The sequence below is a fragment of the Solea solea genome, chromosome 2, assembly GCF_958295425.1.
Source record: "Solea solea chromosome 2, fSolSol10.1, whole genome shotgun sequence".
Lineage (NCBI taxonomy): Eukaryota > Metazoa > Chordata > Actinopteri > Pleuronectiformes > Soleidae > Solea > Solea solea.
In genome coordinates, this window is record NC_081135.1 from 6,774,090 (window position 1) to 6,786,396 (window position 12,307).

The 12,307-nt window shown below is 38.0% G+C and overlaps 1 long non-coding RNA gene across 1 annotated transcript; it reads right to left on the minus strand.

The window, feature by feature from the left end:
• Positions 1–10,064: 10,064 nt before the first annotated feature.
• Positions 10,065–10,696, minus strand: LOC131455564 (uncharacterized). Its single transcript, XR_009239814.1, has 3 exons — positions 10,500–10,696; positions 10,275–10,333; positions 10,065–10,119 (listed from the first exon to the last, which is right to left on the minus strand). It is a non-coding gene; the product is annotated as an uncharacterized LOC131455564 (long non-coding RNA).
• Between the last annotated feature and the right edge of the window lie 1,611 nt (positions 10,697–12,307).

Consider the following 12,307-nt stretch of genomic DNA (forward strand, 5'->3'; position numbering starts at 1 on the left):
CTGAATAAAACATTTAAAAAAAAAAGAAAAAAAGAAATCCATGAAAGTTAAATCATGCTTTATATTGAATTCCTTTGTATTGTATTTTTTGAGTTTTCTATCCTGATTGACAAGCTTTGTGTCTTTGCAGTCAAAACTTCCATTTTCATATTTTGCCATACACTGCACATCAAATGGATGTAGTCTTGCGGTTTGAAAAGTGATGCCTACGAAATCGGATGGAAGTAGCAGTTAGCCACGAGGAGGCCACTCCATGGGTTGCAAAAAGAACATTAGAATGGAAGTCTATGGGAGAGTGAGCCACCATTTTGATTTATAACATCGATTTCCTGAGGAAATCATTAGTTTAAGAATCCAGTAAATTAAATTAGCATAAGCCTTATTTAATTGGGCTGTCATTTTAATGCAGTTACAAACCTTAAGATTTCACAACAGACAGCTGCATTTATCATAAGCTTATCACAGGCTTTCACTAGGTGAACTTAAACGATCAACTGACAGTTGTTTAATGATGCATGGCTTGTCAAACATTATCTTGGCTCCTTTTACATACCAAATAATGCACATTTTTTCCATTCGGTTTTGTTTAACAGTGTGTGTTTGTATCCTTCTTTTCCCCCCCAGACTTTAGCAATTTGAATCCCTCCTCAAAGAGTAGTTGCCATTAGCAGTGAGGTGCCCCATTAACACATGTCCCTTAGGGTGCCCTTGAAGGCAGCGACAGCTCTGCACAGCACAGTAAACAGTGTTTTCATGCCATTTTGACCTCTCGTCAGTGCAGCTTTAAATGACCATGACAGTGCTGCCTGTGGCTGTGGAGTATCATTGCACCTACAGTATGTTGATAGGCCCCTCTAAATCAAAGTCCAGATTGTTTATTTGGAAGCAGACTCACCCAGGTCAAGACTGCAGTTGAAAGCCCACCATTGGCTGCATATTTCACACCTCATGTTTCACCCTGCATGTTTTCAAAACCATTCACCACAGGAAACAGCAACGTGCTACATTAACTTGACCAACACATCAATCTTTATCACATCAGCTTTTAGTGATACCAATTGCACATGGATACAGTTTGTCTTCAAGGATTTCTGTTGGGATAATGAGGCAGTTTTGTTTGAACATATTTGGCAGTATGATCAAAATAAATCTATTTCCATCACGAAATTGAGGAAAAGTTTTTGAGGATGCCACAAAGTCAAAACGTTGATCATTTTCCCAGTAGATAAAAGTCAGTTTGCACCATTGCTGAAATTTCACAAACAATTATAACACTTGACCAAGTGAGCACCAAAAATTCAATCCAAAAGACACAAATTTTTAATCTGCAGAAAAGTATTATGCCATTTTATGAAAGAAAATTTTTGGGTCGTATATGGGTCGGGCTGCCATGTCCATTTGTGTTCACTCATGATTCTATTAAAAGGCTTTAAGGGTTGTTTGACATGAATAATACATGAATTTGATCCTCCCTCAGGATGTTGTGGAAAATTTAATTGTAGAAAAGTGTGGGAAGCATGAAAAAAAAATCTGTGCCCCACATGTGTCCGCGTGTTGCACATGTGTGTGTCTGTGTGTTATGATGTGCTCATGACAGGGAAGGTGGCTATAGATTACCATTATGGTTGACAAATGTCTGGTGACAACGTTATCTCACCCTACCGTTGTGATTAATCGGTCCCCTCTGGCTACGATTACAAAATGGCTCCATAATTGAGATTCAAACTATTTTGTTTACATTTCAGACCTTTCTTTCCATCCTGGGAGCAACAATCGGATGGAGTGCTGTTTTTGTAGGATACCCACGTTTCAGATATCAATACTGAAGGAATTGATTCATGGCTTAGAGTCCGTCACTGTGATTAATCAAAGCGACCCTCACTCTACCGATTGATTGATTGCATGTGTTCACCACAATATAAATAAATCCTTTAATGCAGCACTTTTTTCATGTTTTCAAACAGCAGTGAGACGTCACTGTGAGCAGGTAGGCAATGTGTCATGAGATTGCTCGCAGCATGATCTTGTTTTCCAAATCGAGAAAAAGGGACAGCAAAGACCCAAAAGCTTCAACATGGGGAGTCCACATTTGTGAAGACAGATGGAAAAAGGTCCTTTGGGTGCACCCAATGGCGAGTCCATTTACTCTGGAACACCATCTGATCTCATCTCTATTCATAGTGCAATGTAAGTGATATAAACTGGGTAATAAGATAGTCAAGCGACGAGGCCTTCTTTTTTGATATCCATATCCAATCAGAGCCGGAAATTGAATACTAACAGGAATTTGGAAGATTATCATAAAATCTTTGAATACTATGGTTTCTGTAATAACAGCACCAAAGCATTACAATTAAAAGTAGCATGCTTTAAGTTTGCTTTGCTTTTTTTCCTAGTTTTATCACAGAAAGGCGTAATAAACCCCATTTGTTGATTTTTGTGGGAGGTTTTCACACCACACACACACAACTTAAGAAGTGCTTCAGGCTTGTGTAAGCAATCAGACAAAGTTTGGGTTTTCACACAGTAATGCAGATCTCCGTGACAAATTTTGGGAACGATAAAGTGTACATTATTGAAGAATATCAAGAGGTTAAAAACAGTTCCTTACGCAAATGTCCAGTCTTGAAAATCCATACAATAGCAAACACATCTGTAGTGAAACAGACTGCATAATTTATCATAACTTTCAATCATCCACATAATAGCCAACTCATTAACCTTTTCACTGGTTAAGAAGGACGGTCTATTACCCCACAGGATTGGCCCAGGCATTGATTAGCAGAGATGTAAAATGGAGAAACCTGTGCCTGGCTATCATAAATTGTTTGATGCTGTCCAATGCACATCACAAAAATCATCAGCTCTTTCTATCCAACTGATTTTTCTCAAGCTAATGAATCAGATTTTAGTTCACAGATACAGTTTACATCTGAAAAACCATGAAGTCAGTATGTGTATATAAAAAATTTGATTAATGTTATAGATGAACTGGAAATTCGGCCACTGAAATATTTCGGCCGAAAATGGCCAAAAAAGGCATTGGGTTTTCGGTTGAAATACTTTTAACACTGAAACAACACGACCGAAATAGGATGTTGTGATGTCGCATGCAAAAACTGTGGCCAGCACGCGCCTGTCTATATCCTGCTTAGAGTCTGTCCAAGATCAGTATGGAACACCAATATAACGGTTCCAACAAGATGTGAGTACACGTTGGACCAGAACCTATTAAATGCTGACGTCTCTTTGCACAAAAGCTGGCTGCATAGAGCACAGACTATGAACTCCCCGCAATATTCTCTCTCTTCTCACCCCCTTTGAGCAGCAGAGATCAGCTTGTCTAATGCATCTGTGGCAGACGTCATTCCCTTGAAGGCAGCCCTAATGTGCCTTCAACACAAAAAGGTTGAGACGCACCACGGAGAGAAGTACACTCTTAAGAGTCTGTCAACACGTTTTTACAAAGATCTACTCGCATGCCCTGCACTTCATCGCGACTGTACTCGATCCTCTTCATAGAGATCATTACTTGGATGTGGGGATAAAGCAGTGAGTACGGAGAGCCCACTAGGAGACGGGAAGCACACAATGCAGGAGTGGTGCGCAGAAAAAAAAGGATCCGTTTGCACCAGATGAGGGGCATGCACCCGTGTTGTCTGATATGTTCGATGAGATCCTCCTAAATATTTCCATAAATTCTTAATCGATATATTCTTTGAAGCATGAATATTAATTTATAATTATCTAAATATATATAAAATTGCAATGACTTTTAGTGAGGTAAATACACACAGTCCCAGCCATAACAAAATAATTAGATTAAAAAAATTGCCTTTGTCACTTTTAAACATGAACAAATATTTATTACATTTAAATAATTGTCGGATGAATTCATGTATGCTGCCTTTTGTCAGATAAGGCGTGCGGCACGTTAATATGTTTCATAATTTTTGTTTTACAAGATCAAACAGAGGCAGGATAATCAACAACAAAAAACCTCAACAGTCACACACTGCGGCTTTAAAATACTCTACATGGCCAAGTGCATTACACCTGATCATTTCACCCATAACAGCCAGGGAAACTCTTCTCAAGCTTCTTGGAGCTGCAAGGATTTGCTCCAATTCAGAGCAAAGGTCTGGCATGATGATGTTGAGCCTGGCTCACAACTGGTGCCCCAAATCATCCCAAAAGGTATATGATGGAAACTGAGGTCACGGCCATCTTTTCAGGGGCCATTCATGTTCAACAATGCCAAACCAGGAAAATTATTTATTCATGAAACTGGCTTTGATCTAAGTTCTAATAAAAGACTTTCATGGATGCACTGTACAGGCCTAAATCAATCAGGATTGTATGCTAAACAACTTGTACATTTTTTTTTTTTTTTCCGTTGCAATACACAACCTACACATGGATGATGAATGGTTATTATATAGTTCAAAGTTCTTGTGGCAAATCAGGTGAGAAATTGGCTGTTGGAACCTATGTAGGACTTCAAAAACGTACAGGTTATTCTATTCAGCTCCCCAACTGAGTTAACGGCCCCTCTTGCCTTTGCCCAGACGACCCCCCTCTGTAGTAACAGTCTGCAGTGTATAAGCAGGCCAACTCTCAGTCCCAGTCATGCATCTCATCCCTACGGGCAGTCTGACACTCTTTTCTTTGATCTGTGTGGCCGTTTCTCATGTCTACCAGGTGCAGAAAATGCACCAGAAGGGTGGACTTTCCCTCTGTCATTAAAAAAAAAAAAAAAAAGGTAGTATCATATCCTTTAATGCAACACAGCGGGTGAGGATGATTTATTCTTGCCTGTGTCTTGTTTCCTAATCAGCCTGTGAAGTTGCACTGTGCTACTTGTGAATGGCACTGACAACGAAGGCTATTTGGCTGAACTTCCGCTCCATCTGCTGAGATCGACACTGCCAGATGGGTCTTCTCCACATGTCCATGCTCTCTCTAGGTGACCGGGTCCACACCAAATTACTTGTCACTTTGATAAACATTATTCCCCTGTCATATCGAAAGACGTAGCGTTACCGTTATGCTTTGGTGCGCTTATAGGATAATGTTATGTGATGCATTCCGCTTTGTAGATAGAACACCATATGTGTGATCGGTCTTTAAAGCTTTTCAATTACACTTCAGTCTCAACACTGAGCAGGTATTACATAACAGTTGGGAGTGTGAATTATAACACGGTGTCCGAAAACAAAGCGACAGTTGTGCATTTAATGGGAGCTTCGATGTTGTCACACTCCTATAGTGGTTACTACTCCACAGAGAGAATCTGCATAGTAAATGACTTTCAGACTTTGTAGAGGAGTAAGTTGAACTTTAAAATGAAAAAGAATAAACAGTACTGAGAGGAAAATCTTTAGTAAAATATTGTATGCCCTTTTCCTACACAGGTCTCATATGGAGGAAAAGTATAGCTGTGCAGTGCAGTACTTTATCTTCATTGCGAGATGAATATTTCAGTGAAGTGGAAATGGGCAGTGGGACATCAGACTTTGGCACTATTCTATACAGTTTTCATAAAAGAAATTACTTTGCATTCTGGGAGTCCAAAATACTTTTTTGCCACAGCTCTAATAGAAGCTGACTGTCTGGAAATTGTGCTATGTCCAATGTGTAGCTAAATAGTATAATGTTGATTCTTTGGACTTAAGATTACAGAGGTAAACTTCGGTAAACTTCCTCTGACGCAAAAGTCTGTGTGACCTGATTTTACATTATAGATCAATAAAGTACTGGCACAAGTAGTCTCTGTGGTTTCCTTCTGGTCCGTGGAGCATTAGTTGCTCTCAGTCAGAGTCATTTCTTACTTAACCACTGTGCAAAGACTTGCGAGTGGTGATTATAAAACGCTGCCTCAGCTTCAGCAATGCAGCATTTTTAGAGTTTTAGAATAAGCAACTACACAGGCAAAGTGGTGATCTGTTGCACAGCAAAAATAAAAGGAGATCTCACATGAGATATACCCTCATAATTCACAGCCCTCATTAAAGAATGAACAATCATTTTACATGACAATCCAAAGTATTTGCAGTAGTGATTTACTGTCACTTTGACTCAACAAAAGGGAGATAAATTGTTAAACAATCTCACATTAGTGGGAATGTTTTCTGTAACAATAAATGTCACTGGTCTGTGGTTCACAAAGCTGAATTAAACACAAGGTCAGCCTGACAATGACAGCAAATTAAGACAAAGAGCTCTTTCACAGTACCACCCACTGTAATGGATCATATTACTTTGAGCTGTAGTTTCTCTTTGTTCTTATGGCAGATATTCAGATTCAGGTCTCTCATATTGGTTCCACGCTGAGTGCTGTACCTTGTCTCTCTTCCATCCACAAGCTGACAGCATAGATTCAGTCTCCTACTGGCCTGGACATCATCATATATATTTTTTCTCACTGTTATCGTTGTCTTCTTCGTCTGTGTGCAAACTTCATCAATTATTTCTGTGTCAAAACCCGGGAGTGGAAACTGTGGGACATGTGCTGAATGCATAGGCCAGTTTGGGTCCAGCTGAAACATGCAATTCACAGTAATTCACCTGCCAACCACGTTATCTGGTGTGTAAATTTAATTTTGAGAAATTTAATCTCTCGCAGTCCAAATTTACTTTGGACCAACATGTTTGTGTGTTTTTTTTAAAGTGAGTTTTTTTGTATCAGACCAACACACTAATTAAATTTATTCTCACGTCCTGTAAACATACTAACATTAAACTGCAGGCTAGTGTGTTTGAAAGAGAAATTTCTGAAGAAGCCCCTGTGGTGTGGTTTGATGCAGCACCCAGATTTGAAAAGCTTAGAAACCACATGGTCTGAATGAAAGCAGATGCTCAACAAGATGGATAAACTGCTGCAAATGCGTGCGTCTCTGGATGTATGACTCAGTCTTTTGTAAATTACCTTTATCTGGGATAACCTGACAAATGCATGCTCAGTTAATCGGTAATTCGCTTCTCAGCTAATGAATTTACTGTATGTCAGAGGTGGAGTGATGACAAAAATATGATGCATTTTTTTTTAAGTGGAAAGGAAGATAAGACATGATTTAAATGTAAAGTATGACATCATGAAACGACCCGTGGAATTGGAAATTATAGTTAAACATAATTATCCAGTGATGCATTACTCTGATATTCACTTGCATAGATGAGCTGAATTTGTTCACACCTTATGAATTAGTCAGTGGTGAAGTGATCTGTTTATTCTGTTTTATGGCACATACATGTGTATATCCAGAGGCGATGTATGTTGCTGCAACTATTTTACAGAGCAAGACTGCAGATATAATGTTACGATCTCGTCCAGGGTGTTTACTGTAGACAGTAAACACAGCACAGTTCGCTAAGTTATAGTAAACACATATAATTAGATTAACTTAGTTAAATCAGTACCATTTATATTACTATAGATCACATTAAAGCTGCATCAGGGCTTCAAAAACACTACTGTATTTGCCAAACAGGTAACGGGTTCAAAATTTATATATAACCCAGGGAGTTGTTAATGCTCTGAGAAACATTGATTATTGATTGGCGAAGTCCACGACACAGCAAGACTTTTAATTATCTCAAATTTTGCAAGAACAGAGTAAGGTCATGGCCGCACACCACTACATCACTTTGAGACATTCACGGTATTTCTGTCTCCATTGTAAGACTCTCGAATCAAATTGTATTCCCTTTACTTTCAAGTGTCAGAAGTCCACTTCTTCAAGCAAACGCAACACCCATTCACTGAAAATCCTATTTGCTTGCCAAATGAAAACAGAATTTAATTAAATTTTAAACAAACAAAGGTTCAACTTTCGAGATAGGAGCATGTATGGCATTCCCTTGACCTTGTTTTTCAAAAGGAATGAAAAAAAAATGTAAAACAGCCAACACAATAGCAATGGGAAAGTAAGCAAGAAACTATGGCATAATAAAGGCACCAATTTGTGCATATTAAGCAGAGTTCAACAACTCAAAAGAAGTAATGATGCATTCATTCATCCATTCCTCTTTTAACAAGTATGACAGCTACTGTACCATGGGTCCGGGCTTAAGCCGAATTTACAAATCAAAGCTAACAAAGAGCTTTGATTTTCAGATGTTTCATTACTTTCATGTTAACCACAGCATGTATGCTGACACTATTAGAGTGAAGTCCTTGTTTTAAATGACTCAACACATGCATATTTCAACAGTGCGCTGATTTAAAAAAGGGAGTCACTCTCCAAACACAATTAGCTAATTATGGAAATGAGCATCTGATCCAGATTTAACTCATTCAAACTCATTTCATCAGATTCACATTGTTTTTGCAACAGCAATAAGAATCAGTTTGTCATCTGTGTGCACTAACATGGGCAAATATTGAATTATCACATACAAGTAGAGAATTGGTCATAATGTTAATCAAGACCTATAGTTCTTTTAGAATAAAACGGTATGAAGATATTAATCAAAGAAGACTTATAATAGACAAAACCGTTTATTAGGTTTGTAAAAAATAAATCCACCCCTTGGCAATCGCCATCTATTCACTGGATGGGCCTGTGTTCACAGGTCATTCAAGAATGTGTATGACTCACAATGAGATGCAACGCGGAAGAGACACTATCAAGAAATGACATTTGAGGGGAACAGTGTGCTGCAGGTCACGCTCACTGGCAAAGGAAATGGCCTTAGTTTCTGAGGTTTAAAAAGTCATTACAGGTAGTGCTGCAGAGGGAACAAGTGGGTTATATTTGCAATGCTGTATTTACTTAATATTACTTAAAAGGCACCTTATTTGATGTCATCAAAAATGCCAGGCCGTACAAAGCAATCAGTTAAATTAAATTTGAAACTAAGCACTTGTGTATTTTAGAAGTGAAGTAGCTAAAAACCCTGGAATCAGGCCGACCAGTTACGAGATGAATCGGGACCATAAAACATCGGATTCAAAGCAAAAACCAATATTTTAAAAAAGGAGGAAAAGGCACAATTATTCTAAGAGGGCAGAGACCGCACATTCCATTAAGTATTGTGAATGATCTTCCAGCAATGCTTGAATTTAAAGGTTCAGTGTGTAAAATGTGAAAGGGTTTATTGGCAGAAATGGAATATCGTACACATAACTATTACTGTGTAAGTGCATAATTGCTTCAAATAAAAAAAATGGCTTCACTTTCAAATCCTTAAAATATGTTCTCAATATGTAGTATAGGCAATAGTCTTACTTTACACAGGCTGCCATGCATCTACAGCAGATCCAACAGTCAAACTGACCAGAGCATGCATTATGCATTATGAAGCAAAAGCTGGCGACACAAACAAAGAACAACATCCTCTCTGGAATGTAAGGAAGTCTCATCATTAGATGTCTAATTCTTACATACTGGACCTTTAAATGTGTTAATCTAATGTATTTTTCCTTTAAATATTGTGTTTGTTGCACATTACAGGGGGGGAATCTGTGGTAAATGCTGAACTTTACAATGACAGCTGAAGCCAAAGTTTTCATAAAATTAAAAATTTCCACCAGAGATGTAAATATTACACAAACCTGTGGCTTCTAATGGAACATACAGCATTTTTTTCACAGACCGTCTTTCAAGATTTTGGCCAAAAACATTCAAGACATTTAAAGCCTATGCTCACATCAATGCCAGTGTCAATGCATGATTTACACACTTCTATTCAAAAGGGTGACATTCAAATAATACCATTCAGGGCCAACAGTGTTCGTGCTTGTTATTAAAGCTAATGAATCAAACAGCATAACACTCTGTGCAGGGTACAATCTGCACAGTCAACATGACTGAATAACCAATAAAGTCTAAATTGGATCAATTCCAGATTCAGAGCCTCAGTGGACTCACATCTTGCACACAGCAACACCAGAAGCGTCAATGGCCAGGCAAACAATATAAATGCATCACAAAACCTCCAAAGCATTAGTGTCAATATAGCAAACACAGCTACACAGACGGTATGTAGCATAGAAAACAAAACAACCAGTAGAGAAAAAGACAGCTAAGAAGACATTTAAAAGTTGTATTTGACTCACATTTCTGTCGCCCTTTTGTTTGTCTTTAATGGAGATGAGGTTCCACAGCAACACAGCAGCTTCAATGACCAAGCAAACAATATAAATGCATTACAAAACCTCCAAAGCATTAGTATTAGCATAGCAAACACAGCTACACAGTAGCATAGCATGTAGCATGTAAAACAAACCAACCAGTGGAGAAAAATACATTTAAAAGTTGTATTTGACTCACATTTCTGTCGCCCTCTTGTTGATCTTTAATGGAGATGAGGTTCTACAGCAACACAGCAGCTTCAATGACCAAGCAAACAATATAAATGCATCACAAAAACTCCAAAGCATTAATATTAGCATAGCAAACACAGCTACACAGTAGCATAGCTAGAGCATGTAGCACAAACCAACCAGTGGAGAAAAACACAGCTAAAAATACATTTAAAAGTTGTATTTGACTCACATTTCTGTCGTCCTCTTGTTGTTGTTTAATGGAGATGAGGTTCCCCGTGTCATTAAGTCCAGCTTGGCGTCCTGTGGTGTCCCTCCTGTATGTAGCACTCAAACAAGGTAGCTGCAAACAAGCTTCACCTGTGTTTTTATGTTTTATTTATGTGTTCACTTCATCTTTTTTTTTTTTTAGACCAAAGTTTCACCTCATGTTCTGCCCTACAGTTTGAACAACTGTACATATAACATATTATTAGTGTTGCCTTCCCTTTCCTTGTGTGTTGGTCTCTGCATGAGTCTGAGTGTGTAATGGTTTGCAGGTGTGTCCTGGGAGCTGATTGGTCCCTCACAGGAGGGTTCCAGTTCAGGGGGTGCCAGACTTTTCAGACATTTCATGTTTATTTTAATAAACCTTTAAATAATGGTTTGTTTGTTTAATGATCTCTGAAGACATTGGAAGAAAAAGCAAACAGTGTTGAGTCCATTCAAACTTTACATGTATGTTTAAAAAAAAAAAATAATAATAATAATAATAATATTAATATAAAATAAAAACTAACAAAGATAATATTTTATTCTCCATTGTGGCAGGTGGAATTTATTGTCACTGTATTTTCTGTTCTTAAACAATTGTGCCTTTAGGGAAGTTGTTTCAGTTGAAATATCATCAATGTAAAAAAAAAAAAACAATAATAAATCATGTGTCTTTCATATTTGGAAAGTTTCCAGGTATCGAGGTTAATTCATCACGTTTGTCTGGTGAAGCGGATTTTTTATTGAAATACCAGAACGGTCAAGTGACCCTGTGTGTTACAGCTGGTGTTTGTTGACTGAAACCCCATGATACAAGTGTCTGATGTGGAGACGCTGTGGGCATGTAGTGCTTCAAAAGGGAATCGGTTCATAAAGACACTTTGATGTCCTCTGCTTTGCCTGAAGTACCAGAATTTTAAAGCATATGTGAAAGAGGGAGATGTCAGTGATGGCAAGCTTTGTGTTCACTTTAATTTCATAAAAGGGTCAAGATTGAAATGTATTTGTCCGACAGTGTTGAACACACCATGGCCCACCAAATGTAGTGAGCACCGTTACAATGACCAAACATGTTATTTGATTTAACTTTGAGATTGTGGTTGAATAATATGACATCTCAATTCGCTCCATTTCCAATGCCTTAAACAGAAAATAAAAGAGGACATGCCAAACAAATGTCTTTTTCAGCTCAAATGATTTGATATTGAGTGATATATAGTGACCTATCCTTCAGAATAAAGCGTCATTTAAGCTATTTTCACAAACTATATAAACACACCTTAGCAAAAAGCACTCAAAACCTTTTAAATCGCATTAAATTTGTGAAATGTGTAGTCTATTTTGTTACCTCTGCACAGTTATCGCTACTCATTTAAAAAAAATGTGATTTAATAACATAACTTTGACTCAACAACGAAAAAATAATGCTTATTTTTTAAAGCCTGAAGATATGACCAAGGAGGATGTCCGTATAGAGTTGTGTATTATTCCCGCGGCAGTTTACCTAGGGTTAATCATTCAATGATATCAAATTGTGCACAGAAGTGACCACATTTTGAATGAATTTGAATGCGTTATTATGCACTATCAAACCACTTTAATTTTACACCTATACGAGAGAAGGAGACAGCTGTCAGATGAAGTACACCGCAACGTCCATTTCCAGCGCTGAACTAAACATCACCTCACGCTGAGAGTAACTGTGATAAAAGCTGCGAGAAACATCGTGTCCCTGTCAGGAGGGTCTATTTATGATACAGTGGTTGAGTCAGTGGCTGTTGCATCTTC